The following is a 15,919-nucleotide window of genomic DNA, read 5'->3' as shown; positions in this document are numbered from 1 at the left end:
TCTCAAAATACCAGTGCAATCTAGCAAACAAAAAGTAATTAGTATCTTTTCTACTTCCTAAGCTGTATCACTTTATAAATTAGTATACTCTGTCCATTGATGAGTTCAATGAATAACCTTTGGTTCATAACATAGCCCAAACTGGGGTTACAGTTTAACAGAATGCATGTCAATGGTCTTTTTGCTGATAAACTCTATTTGAATCGTCAGTAGATATGGGTGGAGAGTTTCTTGATTCCGCGCTAGATGGGCTAGACTATAGTTTGTGACCTTATGCTCTTAGTAAAGTTTTTGGATTGTCTTAAACTGCCATGAGTTTTGAAAACCACTCAACACAGACTCACCCCTGTTCCCTGAAGGTCACACTGAATGATGGAAAGGTATAACGCTCTCTGGGTAGGAGATGAACAGACACAGAATAAATCAAGTACAGTACTTCGATTCAGGAAAAGCCACCGGTTCCTAGCGCTCTCACTCAAACCAAACCGCACAAACGGGCACTCCATCTGTGCCATGGCTTTCCATGGTTAAGGAAGAACAAGGTATCCAACTTCAGTCCAGGGAAAGTGCTTTCTCTACATACATTTTTTGTGAAACACAAAAACTGCTGTGTTCCAGTCTGCTCTTTTCATTATGGCTACCTGGACTGTTTGCTGTGTTCCAAAGAGATACGTTCTTTTACCAATCCTGTATGTAGATGGAGCAATATGTTTGCAGAGAGATCTAGCTCTATTAGGTCTGCTGTACTGTAAGTGCTGCGTCCTCGGGAACAGGGCGAAAACTTTGGGGAAAAAAGCAAAGGTTTTCCCTAACATGATGGATCCGTGGAGAAAAACACAGTATGAAAGATGCTGCATGTGGCCCTAAACATCCCTGAAACCACAAACTGCTAAAAAAAGGGCTTTTTGTGCTCAGTCTTGGTGCTCTTGCTTTCCAAACTGGGCCGTGCTTACAGCCGAGCGCAATGCCATTTCAGCTTGCGCTTCCCAGTGTGCTAATCACAGCAAGCACACAGGAACATTCCTCCAATTAGCGCCAACTGCAGTACGGGTTGACTGGAATTTCTCCAGAATACTGCGATATTTTCTCATTTCCACAAACACATTCCTCCCTTCCAAATCGCCTCACTGTTCTATCAATCTGGACTCAATTGTCCAGAAATCTGATCTGGATGCAGCCCCCATTCCAGCAGGGCAAGCTACAGCACAAACTGGAGAGATGAAGCGCTCCAAAACTCTGGGATGGACTGCCACTTTGTTTTTAGAATTACATGCTATAGAGTCATATTCAAAAGCCTGCTGTTAAACCAATTACAACCTGGCTTCCAGCTGCACACTGTACCATTTAAGCTCTTATATTGTGCTGAATTCAAGCCAGAATTCCAATGGCTCTGTGTGCGTTCAAACTTAAGGAATGTTTTGGCATTCCTTTATTCCGTTTTGTACGTAGCAAAGTAGTCTTTGTTTCTAACAAGCATGTGAGATGACATCATGTTAAAAAAGTTTTTACAGGTAACTGCGGCACACAATAAACAGTTCAGATTTAACCCCACCTGTACTGAAAACAGACAATGAATGATTTACACTGTCTGTGCACCCCCATCAGCCAAGGTTTCAGTAATAAAACTTTAAATGAACTCAGGTGGGCCTAGAGCTCCGCTTAGGTAGACACCATCCTGTGTTGCAGAGTGCCACCCAAACAAATGTTCTGGAAATCATTAACACTGCATGACAGATTCTTACACCAGAATCCTGTAATATTAAAAGGAACAGCTTTGACACAGAAGGAAAATAACCCAGTCTCAAGCTGGAGCAGAGATAAAGCCAGTCTGTGCTATAGCAGACCACCATGTACCTTCTATGTGCGTACAGTATATAGACTAAAGGGCCAAATATCTTTGAACAGTGTTGATGATAGACAAAACTCAAGCATGCAGTTCAAAACCCTTAATGAAACATTTGATTACTTGCTCCACATTGAAGTAAGGTTCTCCATCTATGTACTTAAGACATTTAAAATTCCCATTTCATCTGCTGGAAACACAGTCCAGGTATGGTAATGGCACTTTCCACAGCTCCAATCAGTCTTCCCTGGGCTTTTGAAAACTGTCTAGCTTTAATGCTAATGGTCAGATTCACAGAGCTCTGCGGTGGCTGGAAAGCACGCAGTCATCTTAGCATCTTGTTTTAGGAAGAACTGCTTGCTGGAAAAAAAGCAGGACCTGTGCATGAATCAAAGGAAATAACTTCGTTTACCGAAGGGGTGGCAGTGGGAGGGGGGGAGTACATTCCGGACAAAAGACGGTAAACCTGAAATGAAGAGTACACAGGTGTTTGAAAAACACACCAATCTGGCAATGGCAGAACCCCATCAACAAAAATCGCCCTCTCCTTTGCATGGTTCCCAAACCTCTACAAAAAAAGCCAGACATCACCAGGAGTCTCCAAGGCTGTTTTTCCTCTCAGCTCTGTGTACTATGGACCCTCCTCACAGCTCAGTCTGGTCCTTCTTCAGGGGACACACTGCCTCCATGTCACAGAGGTTCCATGGATTTAGCCAGCTAGCAAATTCTCTTTTCATTAGCTTTGGCAGGGCTGGGCCTGGCTTTCGTTTTTTGTTCACAAACAGAGCAAGCTCTCAACAAAAACCCAGTTTATTTATTTTTATTGAGGACAAGAAAGATCCGGCTCCAAAAACGACACCTCAGGATAAAAAATCCCCTTGTGCGCCGGGGTCCGCAGATCTGGTGCTGTGAGGGAGACGTGGATCATGTGGGAGACCGCGAGGCAGTGGCCGACGCGCCCTGACATTTGCACACAGGGCTGGCCTTGAGTGGGGATCCACGCGGTCAGTCTGAGCACACTCTGCTCCGCTTGTCCTGCGCCTCCACCGCACAGAGCAAAGACAACCGCTGTATAAGCCCTCTGTTCAAGTCTCGGTCTCGTTGGCACACAGTTGCGGCAGGACAGGTGTGGACAGCGGACCCCAGTGAAAGCTCAGGATAAAGAGATGTGCAGCCCCAGTTTACTCCGTTAATGGATGCTTCCGCAGACCAGGCATCACATTCTATCAGAATGCCTGTATCAGGACTAAGGGCCGTGTAGGGATAATTAAATATAGAATAAAATGCCCAGGACACTGTAATAAATCAAGTAAACCCCAAATCCCAAGTCATCTTCCATATTCCACTCCAGTGCAATGTGTGCTACAATAAGCATCACAGGGTTCTTACACACTGTAACCCACATTTTTAGAGTTTTCTACTTCCACATATCTGATGATCGCACAGCATGATACCCAATCTTCAGAATACCCATTAAGACAGCAGAAATAAGGAGCCAACTAATCTACAAAAATGAAACAAAGCTTTTTGAGCATACCCAAAAGCTGGAAACTTAAGAAGCGTCAGTTTCTTCGTTCAGATCAGAAGATTTGAAACCAGCCAAAGGAAGGCCATCCAATCTACAGCACTGCATTCTAGGAAAAGCACTGTATCTTTATCAACCAAGGAACAGGCCAGCGACACTGGGAGAACAAGGTTCGAGCTGGATATAAGGTTCGTTTTCATTGCCACTGCAAATAAAACAGAGACTTTGAAGCCTCTGAAGTGGCCCAGGATTATTTTAGCATTTTGTTATTTAGCAAATTGGTCTGGCTGCTGAAGGAAGCCCTTCATTCCAACACAGTAGCTTGGGCCAGATCCAACGCAATGTAAAAGGACAGAGAGGTTCTCCTGTTTCTGTCTCGGTGCCAGGCTTGAACTGGAGCCGCCCAGGGAGGTAATCTAAATGGTTTTCAACTGCCAGAGCGATTTCCACCCACAGAACATTTACTGTATAACCCTGAATCTGCATTCATCAAAAACACGGATAGCAGCTGGAAGTGAAAGTTAATGAGACGCACAACGGACATTTGTAGGCAAACTGGGAGGAAAGAGACATCTGCGCATCTGGTTGCTTGAATGACAGGCTTCTGCTAAGCTGAAGAGGGATGGATACATTTTGGAGGAGTGGATTAAATACATTTTAAAAAGTGAAAAGAAGCAGAAGGAACATGCAGTAGAGTAATTTGTTGTTCTTTACAGCCCTGTCATGGCAGAATCAGTGACCTACTGTACCTCACTGTGATTAGAAACAGTGATTTGGAAATAGCAGATTGTGCCCAGTAGCGTTTCCCCAACATGTTCCCAACACGTAACTACCAGCCATCACATCTCTGAGGCCTGCATTACAGTACCACGTACAGTAAGTCTACCTGGGTTCCATCTCTACAGTATACAAAACTTCCTGTGTATAGCTATTGGAACACACGTTTGTGTAAATCTGTGTGCTTCTCTGTGTGTGCAGAGTTTTGTTTTGGCATACTCTGGAGACAGAACCCAGTGTAGAATGAGCTGACATGATCAGCACAAATGCCTAGTCTTTGCTTCTAAATATATACCTTGTGTGTCATTTAGAGTAAAATGTCCATATCCCCATAAAGGTTTATATAGCACTAAAGGGATTTACAGAAGGAAGCTTTGCTGGAGCCTTCTGTCTCACAGAACTAAAGGGACTTTTGAGGCAGCACTCTGTTCTAAACTTGAAATTTTCTTAAATAGCCACAGTAACAGTTCATCTCAACCCAAGATAAACACTGCATTACAGTTAGAGGAAAACTAAAACAGAATATCCTCTCTTCACCTGCTTTCGCTCTCAAACCCTCTTTTTTCTCTCCTTTCTTATTTTCACCAGCTGAACTCTTTGAGATCCACGGGAATTCAAAGAAACGACGGGGGGAGTTAATAAAAGACTTGTTTCATACAAAAGCGAGTGCACACCATTAGAAGACCAGCCCTTATGATAAAGCGACGAAGGTGGCCAGAAAAAGCAGGGACAGATAAGGAGGAATTTAAGTCAGTGTGGGTGGTAAAAAAAGAAAAGCCCATAGTTCAATGCATGTGTTGAATTAAGTTAATGAGGTGTTACACCTAACGTAAGCTATTTCTAAAACCCCATACAGGTTTTACGTGGAATATTACACTGTGCCCAGCCTGCTCCCAGTAAGGCCCAGCCTCTTAAAATCATCCATCCATTTTCTAACCACTGCATCCAATACAAGGACAAAGCTGGGGAGGCTGGAGCCCATCCTGGCAAGCAACAGGCACAAGGCAGAATACAACCTGGACGGAACACCAGTCCATCGCAGCGCAGTTATAAACACACATTCACATGAGGCCAATTTTTCCAGAAGCCAATTAACCTACCAGTATGTCTTCGGACTGTGGGTGGAAACTGAAGCAACCACATGGAGAACAAAGACACTCCACACAGATTTATCCCAGGAACTGAATCCAGGGCCAGAGAGCTGCAAGGCAGCAACGCTGTGCTGCTCCTGTCACCATAATTTTCTTTCACTTTCTGTATTACGTTGGTGGTTGTTGACCAAACAGCCTGTGAAAGGATTATGAGCTTTGTGCTGGTCAGCAGTTGGGTGAGCTTGACTCCATCTCTGCCTCCCATGTAATGGAGGTCCCTTGGGAGAGAACACATTGCTTGCTTCACAATGGTCCATGCGAACTCTCCAGCACAGGCAACAGGTCACTCTCGGAATGAAAAAAAAAACAGAGGGATGGTTACCCAAAAACCAGCTTTTGAGGAAAGGGTGCAAGTTAAGAATCATCATGGTGGGATCACAGGAGTAGACATGAAAAAGCTGTTAATTGCAGCACTGCACTGAAATTGCACTTGTTACACTGTTCCTTGGGATTGTGGTAGATGCACAGGCTAGAGAAGATATCCAATTGATAAAATTTGATAACGTGCCTGAATATGAGTTCTCCTGGTCTCATCTCTTGATAAACTCTTCAGTTTGTTTATTTTATTGGTTTCACATCAAGATCTCCACACAGTATTGAAGCGTTATTCAACAGGCATAACACAAAGACCCAAGAGGACATCTTCAGAATGATCAACGAAATATGAACTGGAGGGAACAAGTGGAAATGACGTGGATTTAAAAGTGCATTTAAAACCAAGGACACCAAGGACAGCAGGCACTCCTTTACTGAAAAGGTGGTGTAGAACAAGCTCGACAGACATGCTGCTAAAGCAAATACCTTGGCTTTTTTCAGGAAATGGCTGGAAGAGATCCTGGGACCAATTAACTAACTACCCAACAGGTCAAACGGGGTAAATCGCCTCCTCTCGTTTGCAACTGTTACAAATAAAACAGACCTCGACTAGGCTGTAAAATAAATCACCTCAGTGAAAGTAGTCATTAACGGGCTTGTTTTACATCCGAAAAGGAATGAGGTCCGCTTAATGACACTGGTGGGTTAATCAAGGCCACTCAATGCTTTAAAATAAGAAATCGGTACCAAAAAAAGAAGTGTCTCTAAGCGAGACCTCAGCACCACAGTCTATGCTGGGAGAAGGGAGAGGCACCGGTCTATTACTGGCAGCACTCTCTGGCCATCCTGAAAGAAGAGGCCTTGGCGCTTCTGCGATGAATACACAAAGGCCAGCATGTCAGGGGGTGCTGCAGTCCGCACCAGGACAGCCGCAGACTAAACACTGTCCTCAGGACTCTTCCCGGAGCTGCACAGCACAGGGGAAGGGGGAGCAAACAGGAAGCCCTTTCTCCTCCAGGGACTCACGGGCCCGTGTTATTCTTGGACCGGAGCGCGTACGTTCCAATACCTCCACATTACAGGACACGCAGCCGAGCGAAGGCCGGGCCGCTCACCCCAGACCGACAGCAGCTGAGCAGCCGTCTGGCTCAGTCACACGTGATGTGGTAAAAAGCTTCTTTCTTAGAAACAGATCAGGGGAAGGGGAGATAGTTAAACTGATTTAAAAAAAACAGTATCGAGACATACATTTGCTATAAATTAATCCAACAGGGTCAGTTTTAAAAATGCCTGTGCGGTATATAAGCCGTCTGATTTAAGAGTCATCAATGTGTTCGACCAGAATAATTAATTTTGCTGTTACATGAGGGACAGAACTGAAAAAAAACCCACAAAACCTGAATGCAAGTGGGTCTATAGGACTACAGACGGGGAAACACGTACAGTAGATCAGTATTTTGCGACAAAAATTGCTGTTATAAGAAATAAGATACACACTGTATATAATAAATATATACTACTGTATGTATATAATAAATTATATTACAAATGAATAAAGATCCCAGAATAAAAGTGTTGAAAACATTTAATACATGCTGATCAAATGCAGCCTGGATATAAATTCAGGACTGACAGAAATGCCTCTGGGCTTTTACTGGGTGGTTAAACTCACTCTCAGGTCCAGTTCCACCACAAATCTCATTAGGCCATGGGATCATCACTGCTGCTTTGCACACACAAGGAACTGAAACAGGATGGGACACCCATCTACAGTACAGGCGAGGAAAAACATAACAAACCCCAGGACCCTGTGTTCAGCTCTCTCTGCCAACACTACTGTGGGTGAAGCCTTAAAACCCTTCAGCAATCAGTGGCACCAGAATGGAATTTGATTCCAAAAGACAGTGATGGATTAATGTTTCAAAGCCTGTTTTGCTGATCCCAGCTCAGGCATCCACCCGTGCAAAACTGTTTCAGGAACCGTGACCCTGGCACCCTTAGCAAAACTTGCGCAGGGTCTCCAAAACTCTCCTGGGTCTTCACCTCCACTCCATGTGTCACCAAAGTCAGGCCAGATCAGTCGCTCTGCTGCGAACTGCACCAGTAGGAGATCCTGGAAGAACAGTACTACCCTCTCTCCTGCTATATAGTAGGAGACATGTGCAGGCCAGATGGAAGACCCTCAGCAATATCAACACAAGCTGAGCCTCCTCTGTATGCCCTCTACTGTAGACACTTCATTTTCCTGTATCACTCAGAGGGGCCTTCATCTCACCAGCTATTACAAAACACAATAACATCATACTTAACTCATTTTGATTTCCTAAATCACCTAAATCGTGATTTCTTAGTGTTCATATTTTATGGTAAAACTACAACACCTTTAACATAGCACTTAACAGATCCCAGTCTTGACAGGCCAGGAACTGCAAAAGTAGGAACAATTAACCTACATCAGCATTGCAGTCAGGGTCCAATTTTACGATACACAATCTGAAATGCTTAGACTTACAATGTGAGTGGTTAAGTTGTAGCAGCAATTATCAGGTGATTAAATTTCTTTTCTGTTACTAGTCTGACCCAGAGTATCAGAGGTTAGATACAGAAATGATGGGAATTGTTGAATGCAGTGTGTCAAGGACTCATACAGCACTGTACACTCTAATGACAAGCAGTGCGTTTTTTGCTTCCACTACAGGGCTCTGTCTAGGCCTTCTCAAATTCCCAAATTACTTTCTGACAGAGCCCAAATGACCCCCAGCCAGGGAAATCTAATTATAGGGAAAGCCAGAAATTCTTCAACCTCTTAAAAGAAAAAAACACCAAAAGGAGGCTGGAGGAGTGGGGCATTGTTTGTGCTTTCAGGGTGTGATTTTAACAGTACTTTCCTTGTGAGAGAATCACAGCAGTCGTACGTACAATACCGTCAGGAAACCCATTCAATGCAAAATATTTTTTCTTCGGCAAAGACAATAAATAAAGCAGTCCTGTAAGAACAGCAAACACCCCTGTGCTGCTCTTGCTGTATTAAAAGGCAGCTGTGCCCTATTAGGGGACCAGTGTGAACTGTTATCCTATTTCAGGAATCTCCTACCCTCAGAAATCATTCTGCATGCCCCCCCCCCCCCCCCAGCACACAGCCCTATCACTGTTTTTTTAGCAAGACCTCTAATACTGCAGCTGAAAGGGAAACCTGAGAAAACACTGAAATCTTCACTGAAAGAGATGAGATTCTTTACAAGCTAATGGGACATATCACTCTCCGCCAGCTCTAGGCCACTGTTTTGGTACTGTTGTCGATGGCATTTTGTAATAACTTAAGAGAAACAGAAAAAACAAAACAGCATTATAAACCATTGTGTCACCGTTATAAAATAGTGGTTAAGGCTCTTGATTCCTAATTAGGAGGGAAATAGGTTCATTTCCGCAGGATGTACACTGCTATCGCTTCCTCAAGCTAAGCCTTTGTACAATTCCTCCGTTTTACTCATTAGCATTACTGCTTCACCATTCCGTGCTAAAGTGCTAAAGTTTACTCCCACCTCCCAATAACATGCGGGTCCCTTTCCAAGCAGGTGAGGGTTCAGGGAATTTCATGCTCGGGGGTCGGGGGGTCGACACATTGTTCCCAGTGCTATCAATAGGCCTAAAGAAAAAAATGAACCAAAAGAGTTTAATGGACTGAATGACTTCCTCTTGTCTGTGCCCGTTCTAATGTACTTTTTAAATCTAGCTGTGGGATATCCCTGTTATGGGCTCAGGCCCCCGCCAGGGGGGAGTCATTGACTCCCAGTCCTTTTAATGCTATAGAAACCAACACAAGTCCGGACCTGATGAACCACCAAACATTGATCATTTGTGACAAAGCACGAGTTGCACAAAAGTGTGCTCTAAGAGAAAAGTTATATCAAGCTGCCAGTTATGGATTTAGTTCCATCATTCCATCAGAGTGAAAACCACGCTCGAATGTAGCCCTCTTGTACACCAACCCTCTTGGTTTTGGAAAGCAGGGCTGACAGAGTGAGTTGCTCCATGGGCTTCAGTGGTTGTTCGGTGCAGAGTGCAGAGGAGTAGATGGACTGTGTGATCATCCCATACCACTAGAGATCAGTGGGTTCCCCCCACGCTGTCATCACCAAGTTGTTTAGGGTGGTTAGGTCCGAGCTCTTTCAATGCTCAACAACTTCAAAACCTCCCACTGTGAACACTGTATTTGACAGTGGCTGTCACAGTCTCAAAGAGCAAGATGGCACTGGTAGGTGAGCAATGTTATGTCAACCAGCCAGACATGTGGCCAGTTAAATTGCCAGAGGTTATCCATTAATCTAACTCTGTTTTAAAAAAATACTTCTTCTTCCCCAATCTAAGTTTTTTGTGCCCTGTTGCTGGTAAGCACGAATGCTGTTTCACTGATGCTGTAATGACCTCACAGCAATGGCCGTGCTACAGGAAGGACACATTCCTGAGCCGAGAGGATGAGGGAGGGAGAGTGTTCCACAAGCATGACTGGGCTCGCAGGTCTGAGATCAACTCTCACACTGAGCGCCACTGTTCGGCCGGCTCTGTGGCGCTCCTCCGTGCAGAAAAAAGCCTCGCCTGGATCAAGGAGCTGCCTCCCCGGCTCAGGACGTCTCATTTCCTGTGGGAGAAGTCAAGATGGAAGTGGGACAAAGCCACCATTCATCTCCCCAGGAATGGAAAACATTTCTTTGAAAACGGAGCAGAGAAGGACCTGCTTAAGAGGCCTCTGATCAGATTCTGGGAGTCTAGTGCCTTCAGATCTCAGAGGAGCAAAGCAAGGCAAAGAGACTTGAGACAGGGGAACGATAACAAAAATCATATGTAGTTGTTTATTAAGGGCCACTGGAGTGTGTGGCTGTAGCACCTTTCCAATTACGCGATGTCCAGCATGAACAAGGATACACAAAGCAATGAAGCGATCCCCATTCAGCCAGAATGACACAAGTCCAGCTTGACTTCACGTGCTGACTTGCCTCTTAGCACTGAGCAAGATGGGGATACGAGTCTCAATGCTGAGAAAATGTAACATTTTTAAATCTCCCATTGCTAGCATGAAGGCTGATCATAAATTGTACTGGCTAGAACCAGGAAGGGTAATACAATAAGGAACGTAAGAGAGTGCAAACCTCATCATCTCGGCTTTGGACATCAGCAGAACAAAAGCAGAGATTTCATATTCAATCTGGATCAACTCCTTAATCAATATAAGGCATCAAAAGGCTCACCTGTGAATTTGCTGAAAGGACAAACACCATCACAGCGGAACACTGGGCGACAATGACTGCAGTACGGTACAGGAAGCACTGGGGTCACAAGAAGAATCATGGTGCTGAAATTCAAGACCACACATGCCAAATCTAAGTTTTCAAAAAGAAAATATTTGCCTTGGGTGACCGAGTACTTCCAAGAAGCGTACTGTATTAAATTTCTACTGTAATAAAACTGGAACAGTTTATTTTTACTCTATTTTACTTAAACAATTTATTTCACTTCATAGCCACCCAGCTGAGATGTAACATCCTCCTTCCTGAACAGCGACATTGCCTGCTGAGGTCAGGCTGCGGTCTCAGAAGGGACTGTTGACCTGTTGAGAAAACTCATTATAGTGCAACACAATCCAAAAGCACCAAAGCAAAGACAATGTGAAAAAGAAGAAAAGTGCATTTGCATAAACGTGTCCTTTGTATTCAGTGGGAGGCTGAAAGGAAAAAGACTTTCTTGATTAAAACTCTTGTCATTTTCTGAAAGCCTCCCCAAAATGAAAGAATTCGATAATTCCATCTGCGTTTCTACAGGCGTCCCTTGAGAGTGGAGGAATCACGGCACATGTTTTTTAAAATAACTTTATTCTGATTGAATACATAATGTGATGGATGTTTAATCTGCATTTAGCATTAATCGATGACTCAATTACCCTCAGCCTCAAGTCTACCATCCTCACCTCCAAATCAGTTGTCATTTCCAGACTTTTGCTCATAATTTCATAGCAATTCCCATGAAAGCTGAGATTATGATTAAAGTACAGTGCTCTTATTTTCTAATTGGCACACCTACATCAAAACATAGGTCATACTTTTGCAAGAAGCTTTGTTAACAAAGCTTGAGGTCCTGTTCAAAAACATTTACTGTACCACTTTTGCACCACTTGTCCTTATTGGCACTGAGGTGCCAGCAATGTCCTCGAGCCACCCATGTTATTGCATTTGTAGCCCTGCACTACATGCTGTGCTGACTCAAAAAAGCATCTTGAGACAGCCTGTACTTGTTTTTAAAGGATGGTGAGGTTGTTCTACAGTACAGTACATGCATGTGTGGTTGCTCTGCCCAAAAGCAGAATAAATCCTGAGTATCTGAAAAAGATCCTTCGATTCTCTATTTTAATGGGCAAAAGGCAAAGCCCCCAGCTCCTGGCAATGACCGTGCCAGCCCCTCCATCAGGATCCTCCTGCTCTGCACAGGGGGCCCCCACACCACACCTGGTGGGCCCGGGGCCGGCAGGCTGTCTTTCCAGCACTCTTGACAATCTTGCTCAGGGAATTATCAGCTTGTCTGGAGCAGTCTTGATGATTTTCCAGCTTTTTAGATGGTGTTGATTTCAAGACCTGAGAAACTTTCAGGAATACTAACCATTTTATGTAGCATCTTTAAAAGTGATCATCTCCGCGCACTGAAGCTGGGAACCCCTGGCTCGACGGACATGGCTGTGGCGCATCTTGAAGCAGCATATTATTAAAAACTAAAGCTCTGAAAAGCGAAGAAGAACCATCTGTTTAACAAGGTAAATCACTGTAACAGGACAGAGTGCTTTAGTGCCCACCCGTATGCATATACTGACTCCAGTGCTGGAGAAGAAAGGATGAAACCGGTCTATCTAAGACACAGGTCAGCCGACATTAACAGCTAAAAAGCACACAGATCAACAAAGAAAATGGAGAAACCTGACCACAGGTTTCAGTGTTGTCATCATCGATGACCTTCACAGCAATCAGATACACTGCAGTACAGGGAGTGTGGACAGACCATGCAAGAGACTCAGTTTCACTCCTTCCATCTTTGGCAATTAAGGCTCCACTACAACAGAGATCAATTAAATAAATGGCATTGTGGTCAGACTCTAGTCAGCTTCTGTGCATCTGTTATACGGTGGCACTGTATAACTGGGGGATCAGAGCACACAAAATAATTGTATTGAGATCATTCTCCATGAATCTGAAACCACACCACACAATCACATGCAAAAATAACCCCCTAAAGATGAAAGTAACACTTCTCTCATTTTTTTCCCCAAGAGATGACAAATGAAATGCCACAGAAGCGAGTGCCTGAAGAAATTTCCTACACTGTTTTCAGAATAATGGCTCAAAACGTGACAGATCGCTCATGCTCATTATGGAACACAGCCACACATCTTACACTTGTTTCAGAGAGCTGGAGGAGTGGCGTTCTCCCTGTGTTGGATGACTTCAATTACTGAATCTGTCATCGTGCCTCGCAAATAACCAGTAACTGTTGGGCGTGCTGGCTAGATGAGCTGTTGATCACAGCTTTCTATCAGCATGAAGCCCGCTGTCAGACAACAAATACCTGACAGTCAGGCCTTGCCCTACACATGTCTACACTAGTCTTGCTGTTCTGGACAGTACCAGCTTATTGTTGCTAACACAGGAAAGTTCCAAACAAGAGGAGGCCTTTCAATAGCTTGTTTGGTTGCAGGCAGCTAATTGATCCCAGCATCTCAACCAATTGTCTGGATCATCTTTCACTGTTAAGTCTGAAAATGTCCATTTAGATGATATTTCAATTGACTTGTAAGGTTTTTCATACTTGACTCAGATCAATATTCTAATTGAGGTCTTTAAATAATAAATAAATACATTGGAAAATGTTTACATAACTTGATTTAAATTCTGCTCTTTTAATAACATCTAACACTGTTTGCCTTTTTTTTCCTCCAACACTGTCCAGAGGTACAACATGTTTTTTCCTGAAGTATAAGGGCATACAAGTAACTCAATGCAGTTGAACACAATGAAATAATAAAACATTAGTTAAGGGAAGCAATATCCCATACTTTCCATATTTTGACAGTGCTGCTGTTGCTGCAATGTAGGGGATATAAACTAATGTTGATAAATGCTTCTGAATCAGCACAATGCAATAAGCAGACAATTAACATTTTTACAGGTACTGTAGTGAAAACACTGCCCCAAACTTACACTGGCAGTGTCTACTGCTACGCAAACTCACAATCAAAGCATGCAACCTTAGGACTTTGTCCAAGCCTCCTAAAAATGGATCTTATAACTTCCACAGAAATAAACAGTATTTATTTTGGTGCATTCCTTACAGTCTTTCCTAAGCACCAGCTATGCGTGTCTTTCCAGATACATTCTCACCTCAGTCCTCAACAGAGCATTGTCTCCGACTTGAGAGTCCTCTGCAGGGAAAGGCAACTTAAACGGCTGCTAAATTTTAGGAAGTGGAATCTGGCCTGCTCAGAAAAATACTGGGCAAAAATAAATAGCATTAGGAATTCAAGAACAGTGGGAGCAAGGAGTCGGGATCGAGTGTGAAGCAAATGAAAAGCCAGGCTTCTCCATTCATGGCTGGACGGGTGAGAACACAGAGGGCCTTGTGTGTATCTGCCCCAGGAGATGCTATCTTTACCAGAGGATACAATGGGCACATACACGGGCCACTTTTAACTCACAGCAAACACAGGCTAGGTGACCAGGGACAGAATGGGTGTGCCACCTACTGACAGAACTGCGGAACTGCCAGACACACCTCTCAACCGCCAGACACACCTCTCAATCAGACCTTTGATACGGGCAGGGAGAAATACTGTATATGGAATTACAGGAGGGTTACAGTATATTAATTAATGGTTTGCACGAAAATAAAAAAGGTCCTTCGGCTGAATTCTTACAATTATGTTAAGAAAAGAACAGATGAAAGGGCAGTTAGATACTGCACATAATTTGCTTAGCAAATATCATTTAAAAACGTGGCTTACAAAATAAACAATCATACCTAAAGTAAACACAAAAGCTTTTCAAACAGCAAAAAATAATTAAGTTAAAATACTAATAATAAGAAAGGCAAACCAGTGAGGTAGGTACGCGTCAGAAATGCAGTGCATGGCAGAGTGAAGAGTGTACATTAAGGAGAAAACAACATGCAGGTAAGGAACCACTGACAGTACAGGACAGATGGAATCCCACTGAGCTCACTGCAGTATTGGATTGTCCACAGCAGGGACCTCTTATATTAACTGGGATAAATTCTCAAAAATAAGAAAATGTCTTCACTGGTGCAATCTGCAGGGAACGAGCTCCATTAGTCCTGCACAGTCATATGGAAATAGTCTTGAGACAGCAGCAGGCACAAACGGTATCTGGTCGTCACACTTCATGGTGGCCGTAACCCATTTAAGGGCCTCACAGAGATACTTTTGCAGAAGACTCATTTACCATCACAGGCAGACTCAGTGCCATTGGAAAAATTTTGGAGGAATGCTCATTTTATAATGGCTGGGAGTCGCTACCTTTCGAACCCGCAGCCCTCAGTGCAAGCCTCCGGCTCACCATCATTTTCTTTGTCTTCCTTTGCACTGCTGCGTTCTTGCCTGTGATCCTACAGCAGAAAAGCTACCGTGGGCTGCTCAGTGGGTTTCCTGTTAGAGAGGACCGAGACGGTTTTTGGACTCAGAAAAGGAGAACTATTTCCTGCAGCATTACAGCGCACTGAAGTCATAAGTGGGGCCGAAAAGCAGAGAAATCGGAGCCGCTCGCATTTTACGGATGACAAAATAAGGTGAATCACGGAGCGTGCGCGTGGTGCAGACGCTTGTGGGGGCTGCTGGATGCGCTCCAGGACAGAGCGGGCCTTCCTGTGCTGGAAGGAAGGGGAGTCCATGGCCAAGCTGGCCTTCCTCTCTCCCACCAACCCACATACCCAGCGCAGGCCGAAGCCAGCAGCAGTCACTGGTCGGAATAACATCGGAATATGAGAAAAGATAAATTGGTGACATTATGGATTTAAAATTCTTCATTCTTTTGAATTTGCCCAAAATAATCATGATAACGGCAGCACTGCCTGCCTTGTTTTTTCTTCTGTGTCATGTCTTCATGGCAAGACCAAGGATAACATGTTTAATGTTTAAACCAGATTTGACTGTACAGTATGTCTTCAGGGGACTGATTTGAAGCCTCTTTTATACAGGTTCTCTCTCTTTTTGGTAGGTCTCCTCAAGAAATATATAAAAGCCACTGTAGACCTGAAGAG

The sequence above is a fragment of the Lepisosteus oculatus genome, chromosome 1 (genome assembly GCF_040954835.1).
Source record: "Lepisosteus oculatus isolate fLepOcu1 chromosome 1, fLepOcu1.hap2, whole genome shotgun sequence".
Lineage (NCBI taxonomy): Eukaryota > Metazoa > Chordata > Actinopteri > Semionotiformes > Lepisosteidae > Lepisosteus > Lepisosteus oculatus.
The sequence above is the reverse complement of the archived record's forward strand: the minus strand, read 5'-3'. Positions refer to the sequence as shown.